We start from the raw sequence: 16,266 nt of genomic DNA, 5'->3' as shown, positions 1-16,266 counted from the left end.
GGAGTATTTGTAATTTAAATTTCAAGATAACTTAGGGCTACAGTTGCCTCTGGCACCACAAGATCAGTATTATGTCTGAGTGTTACATATTATTAGTGTAAGATAACTTTATTAACCTCTGGCTGTATATTCAGTTGTGAAAGCCAGCATGGCTCTAGGAATAGAACTAACTGGGGTACTCAAGAAATGAAGAAAAGACAAACACACACAGACACATGGACACACAGAAATAGCTGAGATCGGATGAACTGGGCTCTCTGATGGAGTAACACCAGCACCCCGGAAGCTCAGAATGTTTGTTATGTAGAGCTGAACAGAGGGATGGTTTACTGCATACAGTTGAACAAGGTCAGGGCTTATGATATACAGATAGACAAGGGGGCAGGGTTTATGGTATTCAGATGTATCAAGAAGACAGATATAGTTAATCTTAGTAGGCACAGACTCTAGTAGAATCATCCTTTGGCCATAAATATATAAGGAGAAAGCCATGGTAGATGTTTTTTTGAATACACTAAAACATCTGCACATGGACCAGAAGGTTCTGTTATTTTCCCACTGGTCTAAGGCTATGGTCCTTGATATGGTTGGTTCATGTCAACCAGGTTCAGTCAGGACTTACCTCACTCAGGACTTCCTCCAGTCCCCATGCTCAGTCCTGTTACACTGAAGCTCCCAGTGTTTCTCCTCACTATTTGAGATTACTTATAATAGAATAAAGAATTTTACAACCTTTTAGTTATTCACAGTGCTTATTGCTTATCCCCATCTGAAGAAATATTCCTTATCTTACTTAATGTTATACACACTAATCTTTCAACTAGTTAATATAGAGCTTATATTTCATTTTACAAGTTTAACTGAACAGAAAAAAATAAGTTGTCAAACTTTATACTGATACTTAGAATTGGCCTAGGTTCAAGAGTTAGCTCTCTCTAAAATCAAGACCTTTGTTATCCTGGCAGCACATTTATTATCCTGGGCAGCACATTTATTTATATGGAATGATTCTTTTGCCTATTTTATGAGGCAGGAATATGGCCCATGGTATGGACTTGACAGCTTCTTCCAGAAAGATCAAATTCAGGGAATGGGACTCGGGGTCAGTCACAAAGACTGTGAGCTTATGGAGTGTATATGACTCTGTATGAAAACTACTCACTAACCTTACATCAAGTGATGACTCAAGGTATGCAAAGGCCATAGGTCACAATTCTCTGCTCTTGTATTTGCTCCCTTAGTACTGATTAGAGAGAAGTCTATCAAGCGTAGGAGAAAGAGCTTAACTTTGTGGGTATGTTGTTTGAAAGACAGTAAGAAAACATGCTCTATGTTGTTTACATGTTTGTGAATAACATGGGTAGCAGGAGATCCTGAGAAGGAGTCAAATTGAGAGCTAAGACTCACTGCTGTCCTTGCTTGGTCATTTGGGGGAAGTTATATTGCTTCTCTGAGCTTTTACCTTTTACACTAGGATTTGCATTGCTCATTATAAGGCATTACCTTATACGACATGTTTGGTTATTATATAAGCAAGTACTGTATGGAGTGAGTGGTGGCTCTGAAGTAAAAACATAGATTTATTGTATCTGTGGTAGTTTCTTGAGGAAATGTACCAGATTCTGACATGAAAGATCATACAATTTAGTTATAGTTAAAGAATGCAGATTATCTAAATGGTAAGCAATTCAAGTAATGAATTAATTGTGTAAATGCCAAGGAATGACATATAACTTTATTAAATAATATGCCTAATAATTGAGAGCAAAACAAAAATCATAATGTGTACTTCCTACTGTTTAGTAGTAGTGATAGTAAATCTTTCCCTCCTCTGAGAAGACAGCTGTGTGCAAATGAAAAGAGAGATTTTCCAGAATCAAGACCTTACCAGAACACTGTTGAGCTATGTGGACTTTTCAGCCCATGGAACTGTGTGGAAAGGTATTAACTAATTAGGACAACTGGCTTATGACACTTAGTGATGACTGCCTTAGCCAACTAAGACAAAGGCAATTATGAAAATAAGAGAGGAGATTTGGCTGGAGAGGTGGCTCATTGGTTAAGAACATAGGCTATTCTTCCAGAGAACCTGGGTTTGGTGACTCATAATTGTGTTTCAGTTTCAGTTCCAGGGGGTCTTATCCCCCTTTTCTGGCCTCTGTGGGCACTAGGCAGGCATGTGGTTCACAGACATATATAGAGACAAAGTAGTTTACACATAAAATATTTCTTAAAAATTAAAATTAAAGAGGGGAAGTGATGTGCTGAAATCTAAGAAGGATGTTCATTCCGAGCTGGGTATACAGCTTAGTGATAGAGTGTCTGCCAAGCACATGAAAGGACCTGGTTTGATTTCTCTCACATACCCACAACTCCACAAAAAGGAGTCTGAAATAGATCACCGCACCACCACCATGACCACCACCACTATCAACAACAACAACAAAAACCCTAGTCATTATGGACAGAAACAATAACCTGCGGAATTAAGTGTTTATAAAATTTATTTAAATATCTAATACTAAGCCAGAATTAGATAAAAAAAATTACTCTGAAGGTTCCCATAATTTCTCCTGGAGCACAAATGAGTACGGCCTTAAATTTCTGAACATGAAATGATACAATCAGAAGTCAACCAACACCCTAGCAGCATTTCTGTAAAGGAAGAGAAAGGTAGGTTTTAAAGAGTAAAATAGTGAGTTAGAAGGCCTCCTTTCTGGTTTTAGCTCACACATGAAGCTGTCTCTGCTGGTTCTGTGGGAGTAAAAAATCTGTACTTCTGTCCAGGAATTCAGTGGATGGAGCTGTTCCTTCAGCTGTCTCTCTTATTGGTTTTGCATGTCCGCTGCATACTACACCAGGGTTTATCTACATTTTTCAAAGTAATTTTTATTAATTGACTAAATTGAATGAATATGTATAAAACCTAGCAAATGGCAGTCTTGTTCTGGGTGAACTAAATAGCAATACAAAACAAAGTCTTTCAGCATGCGTGAACTAGATTCAGAAAAAGAAAAAAAGAAAATTGGAAAACAAACATAATAAAGGGAAGGGGTATTATACAGATAGAGTCATACAACATATTACATAGTTATATACCCTGTAAGCATCACATATGTCTAATATATACTGGGCTGTCTTCATAAGATTTATAGGCTAGGGACGGGAGTTAGAACCAGTTAGGAGGAGTTAGGTGCTTCTAGGAGAGAAAAGACTAAATTATGTTGAAGAGGTGTACCTTAACCAAAAGGTGATAACTAAGGTGAGCTTCATCTCTACCTCATATTGTAGGTGGATATAACACTCATAGAGCAGGAGATAAGTACATAAAAGGAAGGCAAACATGTAATGAGAAAGGCCCAGGGTACACAACAAGAGTTATAGTCCAGTGAGAGAAAGAGACTGTTAAAGGAGTTGACAGCTAGTTGATTAACTGACACTTTTCCTCTGGTTTTCATATTTCAGGAGGTGGTTGAGCTTTCAAACTTCAATGAATGAGACACACATTGATTAGAAGTACTTGTAATGATGGTAAGTGAACGGCAAAACCTACAAGCCTGGCTGAAACAAGCCCAAGAGAGCAACATGTATACATGTACCAAAGAAAAATTTTATTTGCACTAAAACTGGACAACAAGCAACTCCGTAAACCACAGTCTATGGAGAGCATCTGCCAAAATACTCTGAGATTTAGATGAATTAAGGAAGGTTGCTTAAAGCCAAAATAAATGAGTATCTCTACATTCTGAGTAAAATGTAAAATTCTCACAAATATGAGAATCCTGAGGGAGTGTGGGTGAGCTGAAGCAAGCCTCCATGTGGACTGAGGGCTTCTCTTAAATTTGAGCTCCTAAATGGGAAAAAAAAAATCATCTGGATGAAACTTAACAAGAAACAGAAAATTTTAGTTCCTGCTCAAGTCTGTGGACAATGGGAGAGGCTAATTTATGCTCTGCAAGAGGATTTTGAATGACTTCCTTCACCTTAGGAGAAATATATTCAGAAGCACAAGGCAAAAGTCATGCAGTGGTCAAATACTTGTGAAAAGATGTCTCACTTAAAAGTAGCCCCAATCTCAGGTTATGTTTTCTGTTTCTCTATCTTATTACTGGACACATGGTAGAGACAGAACTCTACCTGTTTAAAATGAAGAATGGGTCATCCACTTCTGGTGAATGTGGCTTTTCTGCCTGAAGAGAAATGAGCTATATTTCTGCCATGGTGGTTTCCAACTGTTCAAGGATAGGCATAGAAGGAACAGTTGGTGAAATTCATACAGCAAACTTAAGCTGGCGACTGCCATGGTTTATCTTCCAGTTTTAGACGGGAGCATGGGGAATTCTGGTAGCGTGCTCATCTCTCCAGACTAAAGATGTGGAATTAGAAGTCTAGAGGGCCAGGAATTTCCAGTGAGAAGAACAGAGGCAAGCACAATGGAAAGGGACTCAAGGGAGGCACAGAATTTTTTTTCCAGTCATCACCTGAGTATTGGTCTACATATGCGCAAAACAAAACCAATAAGACCAAGAGCAGAATGGCATAGGGATTAGAAGAATATTACTTCAAGTTCCCTTGTGGCTGGAATATTCCCTGTTCTCACCAGTCAGAGTTTCAATCTCATGATCAGCTTAGGTTCAAAACATAGTATAAAAAAATGATCAGGAAGGAGGAGGGATGGAATAGGAGGTTCCTGGGTGGTGGGGGGAATGGGGGTAAGGGGATAAAATCTGAAGTGTAAATATAATATCCAATAAAAAAAATAATCAGAAGACCGACCACTGCTCTTGTCTTCACTAAATATTACAATAAAGACTTTAAGGGATTAGATCATTTCTTATCTATGCCTTAGGGCAAAGCTTAAGATGATAAGGGTAGAGGGAGCAACTCCCTGGTAGAACACTTTCCCAGTATACACAGGGTTCTGAATTCATTTTCTAGTAAAAAAAAAAAAAAAAAAATATATATATATATATATATATATATATATATATATATATATACACACATACACACAAAATAAACTTACTAGCTCTCAGTAGGGACAATTCACAATGTTTATTATCCTACCCTCTAACAATTGGAAAACAATATAATTTCAACAAAGTAGAAATATCAATTTACAATAAAAAGTAAATTTAATCAATTAAAATGAGCTAAGAATTCCAGAATTATTAGACAAAGACATAAAAACATTTGTTACTGCTTCATACAGCCCAGAAACTGGAAGAAAGATAGAAAATATTCTAGGTATAATGGATAAGAAGATATAAAAATTGATCAAAATCATAGTTTTGAATGAAGATAATGGCAATTCTTGAAATAAAAACTGCACATTAAATTGTATTATCAGAGATGGGAATCACAGATGAGTAAATGTGCAGACAGCAATCAGGAAAATTCAGAACTGTAATAAAAATATACAGAAAGATTAGCACAGAAAAAGAAAAAGAAGACAAAGATGTAAACAGAGATCCTTAAAGTGCATGTTGTGTTGGTTTGAATATGCTTGGCCCAGGGAGGAGCACTCTTAGGAGGTGTAGCCTTGGTGGAGGAAGTGTGTCACTGTGGGGATGAGCAATGAGTCCCTCCTTCTAACCACATGGGAGTCAGTCTTCTAGCTGCCTTCAGATGAAGATGTAGAACTCTCAACTCCTCCTGCACCATTGCCTGTATGCTGCCATTCTCTGAAGTAAAAGTCAGACCCAATTAAATATTGTCCTTATAAGAGTTGCCTTGGTCATGGTGTCTGTTCACAGCAGTAAACCCTACGAAGACAAGGTGTGAGGTAAGTTAGGAGTTAAGTACACGTAGAGTTTCATGCCCAAAGGAGAAGAGGGAGAAAATGGTAAAAGCAAACAATTTAAAAAGTATGAAGGGAAATGGGCAAGTTCCATGAAAACCATAAATGTATACCTCTAAAATGACCAGTGAGCCTCAGCAACAGGAAAGCATGAGGAAAACTGTGCCAAGATATTTCATAATACAGTGTTGCCAACCAATACAAAGGAAAAACATAATGAAAGCAAAAAGGAAAAGTGGGTACCTGGAGAAGCAAAGATAAGACAAAAATGTCCTGACAGCCCTGCAAGCCACAGGAGTGCAGAGAGAAGTGACTTCCTACAAACAAAAATCTCCAAGGCAAGCTGTCAGCCTATAATAGAAAACCATCAAAACTCCTTCTTGAAACGAAGGTGATGTAGACATTATCAGACATAAAAGTTTGAAATCACCCAATGCCAGAAAATTTGTACTAAAACAGTGTACTAATCATTCTTTAAGCAGAAAAGGGAAAATTCCATACACAAACTTAGATTTACACAAATAAAAAAAAGTACAGCAGAAGGGTGATCTTGAGAATATGCATATGTGTGTTTATTTTTATTTTATGTGTATGGGTGTTTGGCTTTGCATGTATGTCGGTGCACTGCATGACTGCTTGTTGACTGCAGAGTTCAGAAGAGAGAAGTGGAGTTGGGGACAGCTGTGAGCTGCAACATGGTTTCTGGGAATCAAACACAGGAGCTCTGGAAGAACACCCTGTACCCCTGAGTGCTCAGCTATCTCCACAGCCCTGGAATGCAGGTTTCTTAATGCTGAAGCATGAAGTTACAGGTAAAGAAGAACAGACACTGATTGGTCCGTGTGGTAACAGATCATCAGCATTTACATAGAAGTAATATCTTATGTGTGGTGTAAGGTACACATTGTTATAGAGAAATATTTATAAATGCCTATCAGTGTACAGCAGTTATAAAAAATACTTTCTTATTCTGTCAGTCAAGTGTGCCTGTTCCCCAAATTAACATCCCAACATCAATTAAAAACGATGTGATTTGTTTCCCTCTTGGCTTAAAGGGTTTATTAGAAGTTATTAATGCCACACAGAGAAGTCTGTTGGGAACTGTGAGAAGCTCAGCCCAATGGGACAAAGCAAGTGTTCCCTCTTACAATTTTCTAAAAGAATGAGGAGCTCTTATGCCATGCAAGCGATCAGTAGTCCTCATAGTTGGTGCTCTGTGGTTTCCAGATGTAAGGGAAAGGAGTCTGAAGCTCACTCCTTTGTTAATAATTCTTCTAATAAATCTCTTACTCAAAGGGGTCATATGCTTAGCATGTGTGATATTCTGCCTTTAATCTCCAGAGCCAATAACAATGAAGAACTGGATGTAGGAGATGTAGAAACTCTCTGGACTCAGTCTTTTTGATGAAGACTTTCTTTTAGTCATCTAAAATTGTTCTTAAAGTTGCTTTAAAAAGGAAAAATAACAAAGATTGGGAAAAAAGAGGATACATTGAGCAGTAAAGTTTGTATACCATATGTGTTATAAGACCATTTGAATACATGTTGTGATAAATTCAAGTGTGTATTATAAACACAAGAGGACAGAAAGACAATATGTATTTACAACTAATAAACTAGCAAAGGAGATGAAATGGAGACATGAATAACGGTCCATCCAGAAGGCAGCCTAGAGAAGTAAGAGTCAAGAAAATAACCCATGGACAATAGGTCACAGAGAGTAAGCTGGAAGATTCAAAACAAGTTATACTGAAGTAACGTTAGATGTCAATGTCTACCACTGAGTTAAAACTGTCAGACTGTAATTAAGCAAATGGGTAAGCTCCACATGGACATTTTCTACACGGGAGAGTTTTAACTAGAAATGCAACTGATTAAAGCTAAAAGCTAGAACACATCATTCTGACAATACTTAACAAATGTTGGACTGTTATGTAAAAGAAAAAGCAGGGAAATCTTGTAATAGAAAGAAACTTTAAGGCTGTTTCCTGAGGAAGATATAATGATGTAAAAGTGTATGCTATTAAGACCAGAGATCCGAGTATGGTGTTAAGCACAAAGTGGAAACTTCATAATCAAGACTACTTACTATATTTTCACCTTGTCCATTTCCTTCTCTCTCTGGGCTCCAGATTTTCATAATTTTTTTAAGCAGTCTTATGTGTCCTAAAGTCTTTTGTCCAGTGTAGCTGTCTGTCTTTTCTCCTTGTCTAGATTAATTTATATTTCGTCTTCTAATTCACTGATTTTATTTCCCTCTATTCCCTCTATTTTGCCTTTGAGTACAACTGCTGAACATTGTATTTTGTTTATTACATTGTATTTTATTTACATTTTTCAATTGTAAAATTTCTCCTTTATCCACCATAATGGTATCTGCAAAGACCTACAAATATACTGGCTTCAAGCTCCCACACTTAAACACAAATAGTTTCAGTAAAAAGGTCTTCAAGCTGTGTGGTACACTAACAGAAACCACATCACAGGGAGCTTAGACCTTCACAGCCCTGCCCTACTTACACCCTCAGGGTGAGACCCATAAAGCAGATCTGTTTCACCAGATCCTCTAGGTGATTTGATGCAAGCTAAAGTACATTCTTCTGGGAAGTTGACATCTAATATTCCTTCTGTGCTTTCTCTGCTCATGCATGCATACACACACACACACACACACACACACACACACACAGAGACACACACATACAGACACACACACACAGACACACATACATACACACACACAGACATACACAGAGAGAGAGAGAGAGACAGAGACAGAGACAGAGACAGACAGACAGAGGCACAAATGCATGCATGCCCCAAAATTTCTGATTGATTGTGAGTAATATTTTACTCAGCTTTCCACGACTACAACAGAATATCTGACACAGTCAACCTAGAAAGAGAAGCATCTTGTTTTGGCCCATTTCTTCAGGGGTTTCTGTCTCTGTCTATTTGGCCCTCTTGCTTTAGACCTACAATGGCACAGTGCACCATAGTAGGAGGAGCCAGCATCCCTATAATTCTGTCAAGTGCACTCATGATAGTCTAACTCTCTCTACTAGTTCCTATTTCCTAAAGGTTTCATTGCTTCCCATTATTGCCAGAAGCCTGAGACCAGCCCTTCAGCAAATGGGCCTCTGGTGCCCATTCAAGATGAAACTGTAGTTATTAAGACCGATTTAGCTGTAGTGCAGAAGAGGCCCTGCGGAGCTAGACCAGGATAGTCTGAGAAAGTTATTATGGAACCAAAGCCTGACCTTATTCTCATACACTGTGGTCTAATCATCATGAATGCTTCCATTCCTTGCTCACAAAACTATCATCAGACCTGCTACAGGTATTACTGTTAACAGTAGTAGAAATTAGAAGAAAAAAAACAACAAAAACAAAACAAAACAAACAAACAAACAAACAAACAAAAAAAACCAGTCTTCTCGTCCTAGCTGCTCCTGGTTCAGGTTCTGTTTGAGAATTGTGACCATAGAATGAGAGTACAGAGTAAGACAGTCAATATTTATTATTTCTAACCAGCTCTGAGAACAAAACAAGCTGTTCACAAGCCACAATAGTGTGAAGTTGCCAAGGGCAATATTTCAGTTTACAGAGCAGATCCTTTATCTATATCTCAGCCTCCCTATGCCCCAAAGAAGGAAGTAAGGAGAAACAGACAATTGCCCATTGCAAACACTCTTCTATGGTTAAGATACCCTTCATTGGGTTTGATGTGTATAGCTGACCTCTGTATTGGTAGATTCTAGGTGCATGGTTTCAATCAGTGCCAACCAAAACTGCTTGGAAGACAGTTGTACCTATCAAGGTGACCTTTACCCCTTGTAAGTTCCTAAGCAATACTGTATGTACCTCTGTTTACATTTACATATACTGGTAATAATGAGTACTCTAAAGATATTTAAAGAATATGACATAATGTAAGGTTATTATATGCGAATTAGACACTATTTTATATAAGGACCCTTTAATTGTGGCACTCCAGAGTCATGGGGAGAGTCCTGTCACCAGTGTTTCTGGTGACAAGTGAATGAACCCATTTTTCTTTTAATACTTATACCGAATCTAAATAACAATGTGAACATGGTTGCATCTATTTTGTAGATGAGAATGGGTTTGGAGTCGCTGAAGAAAACCTAACAGCTGTGCTTTAACAATGACTTAGATATACTTCTGTTTCACATAGATTTCATAACCCGAATGATCAAAAGAAAGACACAGTTGGAACAGTCTGAAGAAAATGCCTGTTAGGCTTGGCATCAGTTTTCACTTTATTGAGAATATATTATCAATTTCTGATACTCTGGCTTTTCTTGGCCATGTTCTGAGCTCCTTCATTTGTTCTCACAGGAACTCCTCCTGGTGCTGCATCTGTTAGCAACTGTAAGAGCTGCTTGTGACAAAACTGAGGAGGGAAGGGATCTTGTACTCACCTTTGTGTCTGAGACAAACTTCTGAAGGTTTGTTATGTTTTCCACAATGATAAAACTATTTTCTACAAAAACAAGAGCTTTGAGGGCCGTTTCTCTTCATTGGTAGCCTCAGAAACAATTGCCTTCTCTGATGAGCCAGATCCAGCTGTGTTATGCTTCAACTGGAATCGATGCTGTGGCCACTCTATAATAATTAATTGAACACAACGTCTGAGGCCTCAAACCCGCTGAACCTTCAATTCCCTTTATTACCCCAGTTTTATTACTGCTAGAACAACTATGTCTATGTGCACCCCCACACCCCCGACTGGGAATGCTCTCACATAATTTAGCTCTCTCTCTTTTCCCAGAACCTCAAGTGCTGAAAACCAAAAATGATCTTGTCTGGGACATGTGAATATATATGGCTCATGAGAAATCAACTGAGCTGGGAATAGCCACTCAGACCATAACTTTAAATCCACTGTGGGCTAAGAAAAGCAAGGCTCCATGGGGGAGTGAGGCTGCCTATGCTAACAGAGTCAGGATTTTCCCGCCCCCTCCCCAATTTCTGACTGTTATCCTAGAGAGCCCACTCTGTTCTCCTGTATTATGTTGTCCTGTGGAATGTGTGACAGTTCAGTTCAGTGCATCTCCGTGTCCTTGGAGTATTCTTTGTTTCTCTGACAATTTCTTGGCTTTTCCAAGAAGTCAGATGTATATAATATCCAGAGCAGAATTCCTTGGGAAATCTCTCCATGACCAGACTTGTGGGAAAGGTCAAGGCCAGATGGTATTAAAGAAATAATAATTCTCCTCACATGCCCTTTAAACAAGGCCAGATGCCTAGAAGCCCCCATGGAATAAGATTGTGTCTGGTCCTCTAAAAGCTGGCTCATTAGAAATTCAAGTTTGTGTGCCGGGGTGTGAGCATGAGTATGTGCATGCATCTTTTTTGCCCTCAGTAAGCAAAATCCTTTGACACAAGAGTTCATCCCTTAGGTTTTGCCTACCACCATCCAGTGAAACTTACACAATCAGTCTCTGTCTCTGTGGGCTCTACATGCTTATATTTAACCAACAGCAGCACATTGATAAATTTCAAGAAAGAAAAAAAATGCATCTGTACTATCATATTTTTATTGTTGTCATCATTCCCTAAATAGTACATTGTACCTATCAACACGGGGTTTGTATTGCAGTGGGTATTAAATAACCCACAAGTGTTTTTAAGAAATATACTTGGGAGTTTTTAGGCCAAATGCAAATGCTGTGCATTTGCTGCTCCGCATTAAAGACTTGCACACTCTCATAGTCTAACATCCACAGGGAGTCCTACAGATGCTGAGGGGTGCAGTTGAATGGCCCAGGTCCAGATAAGACTCACCTGCTTCAAACATAAGGCACAGGCAGGGAATACAGGCCATGTGTATTTCTTAAGAAATGACCGCAAATTCAGAAGTTCCCAGTCTTCTCAAGTTTGATAATTTGTTAGAGTGGCTAAAAGACGTGTGGCAAATTCTACATGCATCAATTGTAGCTTTATTATAAAGGAAAAAACAAACAAACAAACAAACAAACAAAAAAAAAACCCAACACAGTGGCCCATGTCTATAACTCCAGTACTTAGGAGGCAAAACAGCAAGATACTAAGAGTTTGAAGCCAGCCTAACTTGTAGTGTGAGACCCTGTCTCAGAAAATAATTTTTAGAAATCTTAAAAACAGAACTCACTAAGAGTTCCTAAACTAAAACAAAACCAAGGGATGAAGAAAATAAATCAGAAATCAGCCAAAGGAGACGGCACAGAGGGAAAGGCTGGCAGAGTTCCTAATGCAGGGCATCTTTGCCATCTGCACATGGGACTGGTGTTTATCATCTTCCTGGAACATCACGATTTCATCAGCCAGCAAACTCCACTGAGTTGATGATCAGTGTGTGGGGGCTTTCCTACATAGACAGGCTGAATAATTGGCCTTGTGATTGAGCTCACTCAAATCATTGTTGGCATTTCCAGTGGGTGTCCTTTATCTTGAGTCAATCTCCTGGCTTAATATAAATTCAGATGTGAGCCCAGAGACTCTGAATGAATGACAGAGATCTCCCTATACTTGGAAAATCCGAAGATCAAGTGTCAATCGAATTCTCTATTACACCGTAGCACACTTTGTCTTCATCCCTATTTTGCCAAATGATAATTAATTTTCATATTTGAAAGTTTTTTTTATACCTATCTGTCTTAATTAGGGTTACTGTTGCTGTGATGAAACACCATGACCAAAATGCAAGTTAGTCAGGAAAGGGTTTATTGAATTTACTCTTCCATGTCATTGTTCATCATCAAAGGAAGTTAGGACAGGAACTCAAGCAGGGCAGGATCCTAGAGGCAGGAGCTGATGCAGAGGCCATGGAGGAGTGCTGCTTACTGGCTTGCTGCTCATGGCTTGCTCAGCCTGCTTTCTTATAGAATCCAGGACCACCAGACCAGGGATGGCACCAGACACATTTAAGCTGTTCCCCAACCCCATTGATCACTAATTGAGAAAATCTCTTACAGCTTGATCTCACGGAAGCATATCCTCAACTGAGACTGCTTCTTCTCTGATGAGTCTTGTCTGAGTTGAGTTGACACACAAAACCAGACAGTATACCATCTAATAATTCTTAGAAAGATTTATTACAGAATAGTCGCTTCTACTACAGAAGCTTCCTAAATAAATGATGTGTGTGTGTGTGTCTGTCTATCTATGTGTGCCTTTCTGTGTTTCTGTGTAGTGTGTGAATATGTAAACATCCCACAATGTGGGGCAGTAGGCCCTCACCCTCTTTCTAGGACTCCTTCCCTTGAGTGAGACTTTCCCCTCTCCTTTTGAGATAGTTTCTTTCTCAAGACTGAGAACCCCAGGCCAGGCCTGAAAAACTGCTCTCAGAAGCACTAGCTCCAACCCAGGTTCCACATGTCTCCCCCATGGGTCAGTCTTTTGCACAGTTTTTTACTTCTTATGGCTCTGACTATCCTATTAAGCCTCTATGTTTCTTCCTTTAAGCTTTTCTTCAAGGTTGTCCTTTCTTCTCTTTCTCTACATTTAGGATTTGCTGGCCAAGAAAAAAACAAAGAGGAAATACAGGAGACCTCTCTGCTAGAGCACTCAGCCACCAAGTGGCAGAGCAGGTCCCTCCCCCACTTTATCTAAACCCACCAAAGACAATGGAGAAGCATACCTGAGACCCTTAACCCAAATTTTTAAATGCTTGTTCTCTTTAACAGTAATGCCTGAAACAATGTTCGTGCTTTTAAACCCAAAAATCTTCTTGCTTTTTATTTAAATGTTTTCTTTTCTCCCTAGCATTTGTGATATGTGTCAAAAATTTTTTCAACTTGTTTGAGATTTCTTTAAGGTTCAAAATCATCTAATTTACTTCCACAGATCACATGCTGATCACCATTTTTTGGCCCCATAATTAACAAGTAGTTTCCTTTTACAGACAAACTGTTGCTGCCTATCCCAGATACATAATTAACATGATGTTTTCCTTCCTCAGCCATCTAAAGCAGACTCAAAGGTACCTTCCAGGACTAAATTTCCTCAAACAACCTTGCCTTTCTAGGATTATAATGCAGACCTTGACATGTTCCCAAGTAGCTTAATGCTTTCTAGCCAACCTTTGCAGACATCCTGCTGCTGGAATTTTGCTCCCCTGTTGTGATCACCCTACAGGTTATCCACACAAAGGAAAAGAATAGTGCTGCTCTCACAAATCCAGTGGAGACAATGCCAACTCCTGGAACCTGCCTGGGACAACAAGCTGCCTTTCTCCAGACACCTCATCTAACTGAAGACTCCTGACAGAGGCTGAGATCCAGAGACAGGCACTGAGTCCTACAGAAGACAGACTTAGACCTTCCAGCTACAGATGAACTCTCTTGCCAAAGTCAAATGGCTACTTAACTTGGGGGAAAGTTACATGTTAGTAAGGAAAACATAATGTCTATCTAGATTAATCAGATGTTATTACCCTCAAACTGTACAACCCATGGCAATGATCCCTTGCTTTCCCAACCCACACCCTCAAACTCCTTACCCTGCGACTTAATTGTGCTACCCCCCTACAGCCTGTGTAGTGTTTTGTTCTGACTTCCATCCCATCCAAAATTTTCACTACAAATGACACAGTCACTCCAATGACAACTCTTAAAAAAAAAAAAAAAAAGTAAAAGTAGGAATTGTGGGGTGGTGGGCTGTGAGAGGCAGCTAGGTACCTGGCTGAGCAGGCTTTGAACCTTGGAAACCCTCAGGGACAATAGGAGTTTGGCCTTGCTCCTGGGATCCCTGGTTGTTTTGACATAGCCCTCTACAGCCCCTTCCAAAGAGAGGTTTGTGGCCATCGGTCACGATCACGTAGCACAGGTAAAGGATGTGACATAGGCCACAGAGCCTTAAGACATTTCCATATTCATGAGTTACTTAAAGGCCAGAGGATATAGCCAATTAAACATTCCTCCCCAGACCCACCTCCTCACAAAAGGTATTTAACCTCAGGGCCACACTGAGAATAGGGGGTATAGCTTCATCCATTTTTCACCATACAATAAAGACCATATCTTAAGACCTGGACTACCTCTCTTCTTTGGACCTGCTGTGGGAAACCGTAGAGAAGGTCTTCAACTACCAAGCCACCTTCTAATCTCCCGCTGATGACCTCTCTATGTTCCAGCCACGGAGACCCGGCCAAGACTCAGGCAAATAAGTAATGACCAAGAGTCTCATTCCCCATGGGACACAGCTGGAGCTTACCTTTTCCCCCTCACCCCTTCAGCTGCTGGTTGATCCAGCCCATATGCCCCCATCTCGACCTTTTTGTGGCCTCTCAGTGGCACCTGAGAGCCCAAGGGTCTGAGACCAGTCAGTTCCCGACTGCCTCCTGGCCCTGGGATCCCCAATCCAAGAATTCCGCCCCGATGGACCACAGACAGTATTCTCTCCATCCTGAAGCGGAGCCCTGTGGCTTCTCACAGCCCAACATCTGCCTGGCATGAAGTGAACTCAGTCAAATTCCTGCACTTCTGCCTCTCTGAACCTCGGCACCAGACCCTTGGGGTGGCAGACATAGGACGCACAATTCAGCGCAACAGGACCCATGCCCACGAGCATGCTACAGCCCAACACCACAACATGAATGTGGACTCAGAGGATAACTTGGTAGAATTGGAGCTCTCCGTTCTCCTTACTTGGGTGTAGGCTATCACATTTATGTCATCAAGCTTGCACAGTGTGTGTCCTTTCACACTGAGCCATGCCAGTAGCACATGCCTAGATTGTTCTATGCAGTTTTGTGGGCTGAACTTAGAGCGTTGTGTTTTCATAACAAGCACTGTACCAAGTGTACTACCTCTATGGTCCTTGTTGTTTTTCCTTAATAGCTTCCAAGTGAATGCTTTGAGATTTTACCATCATTCATATTCTGATCTTATTTGAATTTTTAAAAATTTAATTATTACACTGCTCTTCTATAAACAAATAGCTTTTTAAAATACATTGTATTTTTTTTTTTTTTTATCGAAAAGGCATTTTGCTTTATTCTAACTGAGAGTCATCCAGCTCTAACTGTAAAGTGAGTTACTGATTAACCTCTGTAGATGCAGATTTATCAATGGGAAATGCAGCATGGTCTTTATGAGAGTGACATTAGAATGACTAATATTTAGATTTTAAAAAAAGAAAGACTGAATTTACCTCCTAAGTGTATCACCTTGTACAAGTAGCACAATTTCTCTGAAGCCCAGTTCTCTGGTTTAAAACACAGATATAATGCCTTCATGAACATTTTAGAGATCAAACAGCATGCATTATTCAGCAACTAATCTGGTCTATAATACAATGGCAACATCTAACAGCAACTTTTTACAGACATATGAGGATGGGTTCTGAAAACATGCCATTATGAGGTTCTGTCCTTGGTTGAGTGTCAGAGAATAGCCACAGCACCTGATGGTATTAGTGGTTTATCTCAGGATGCAGTTGAGATGCATAGTAAATACAGT

Source organism: Arvicanthis niloticus, chromosome 25, assembly GCF_011762505.2.
Source record: "Arvicanthis niloticus isolate mArvNil1 chromosome 25, mArvNil1.pat.X, whole genome shotgun sequence".
Taxonomy (NCBI): Eukaryota; Metazoa; Chordata; class Mammalia; order Rodentia; family Muridae; genus Arvicanthis; species Arvicanthis niloticus.
This window is presented reverse-complemented; position numbering follows the sequence as displayed.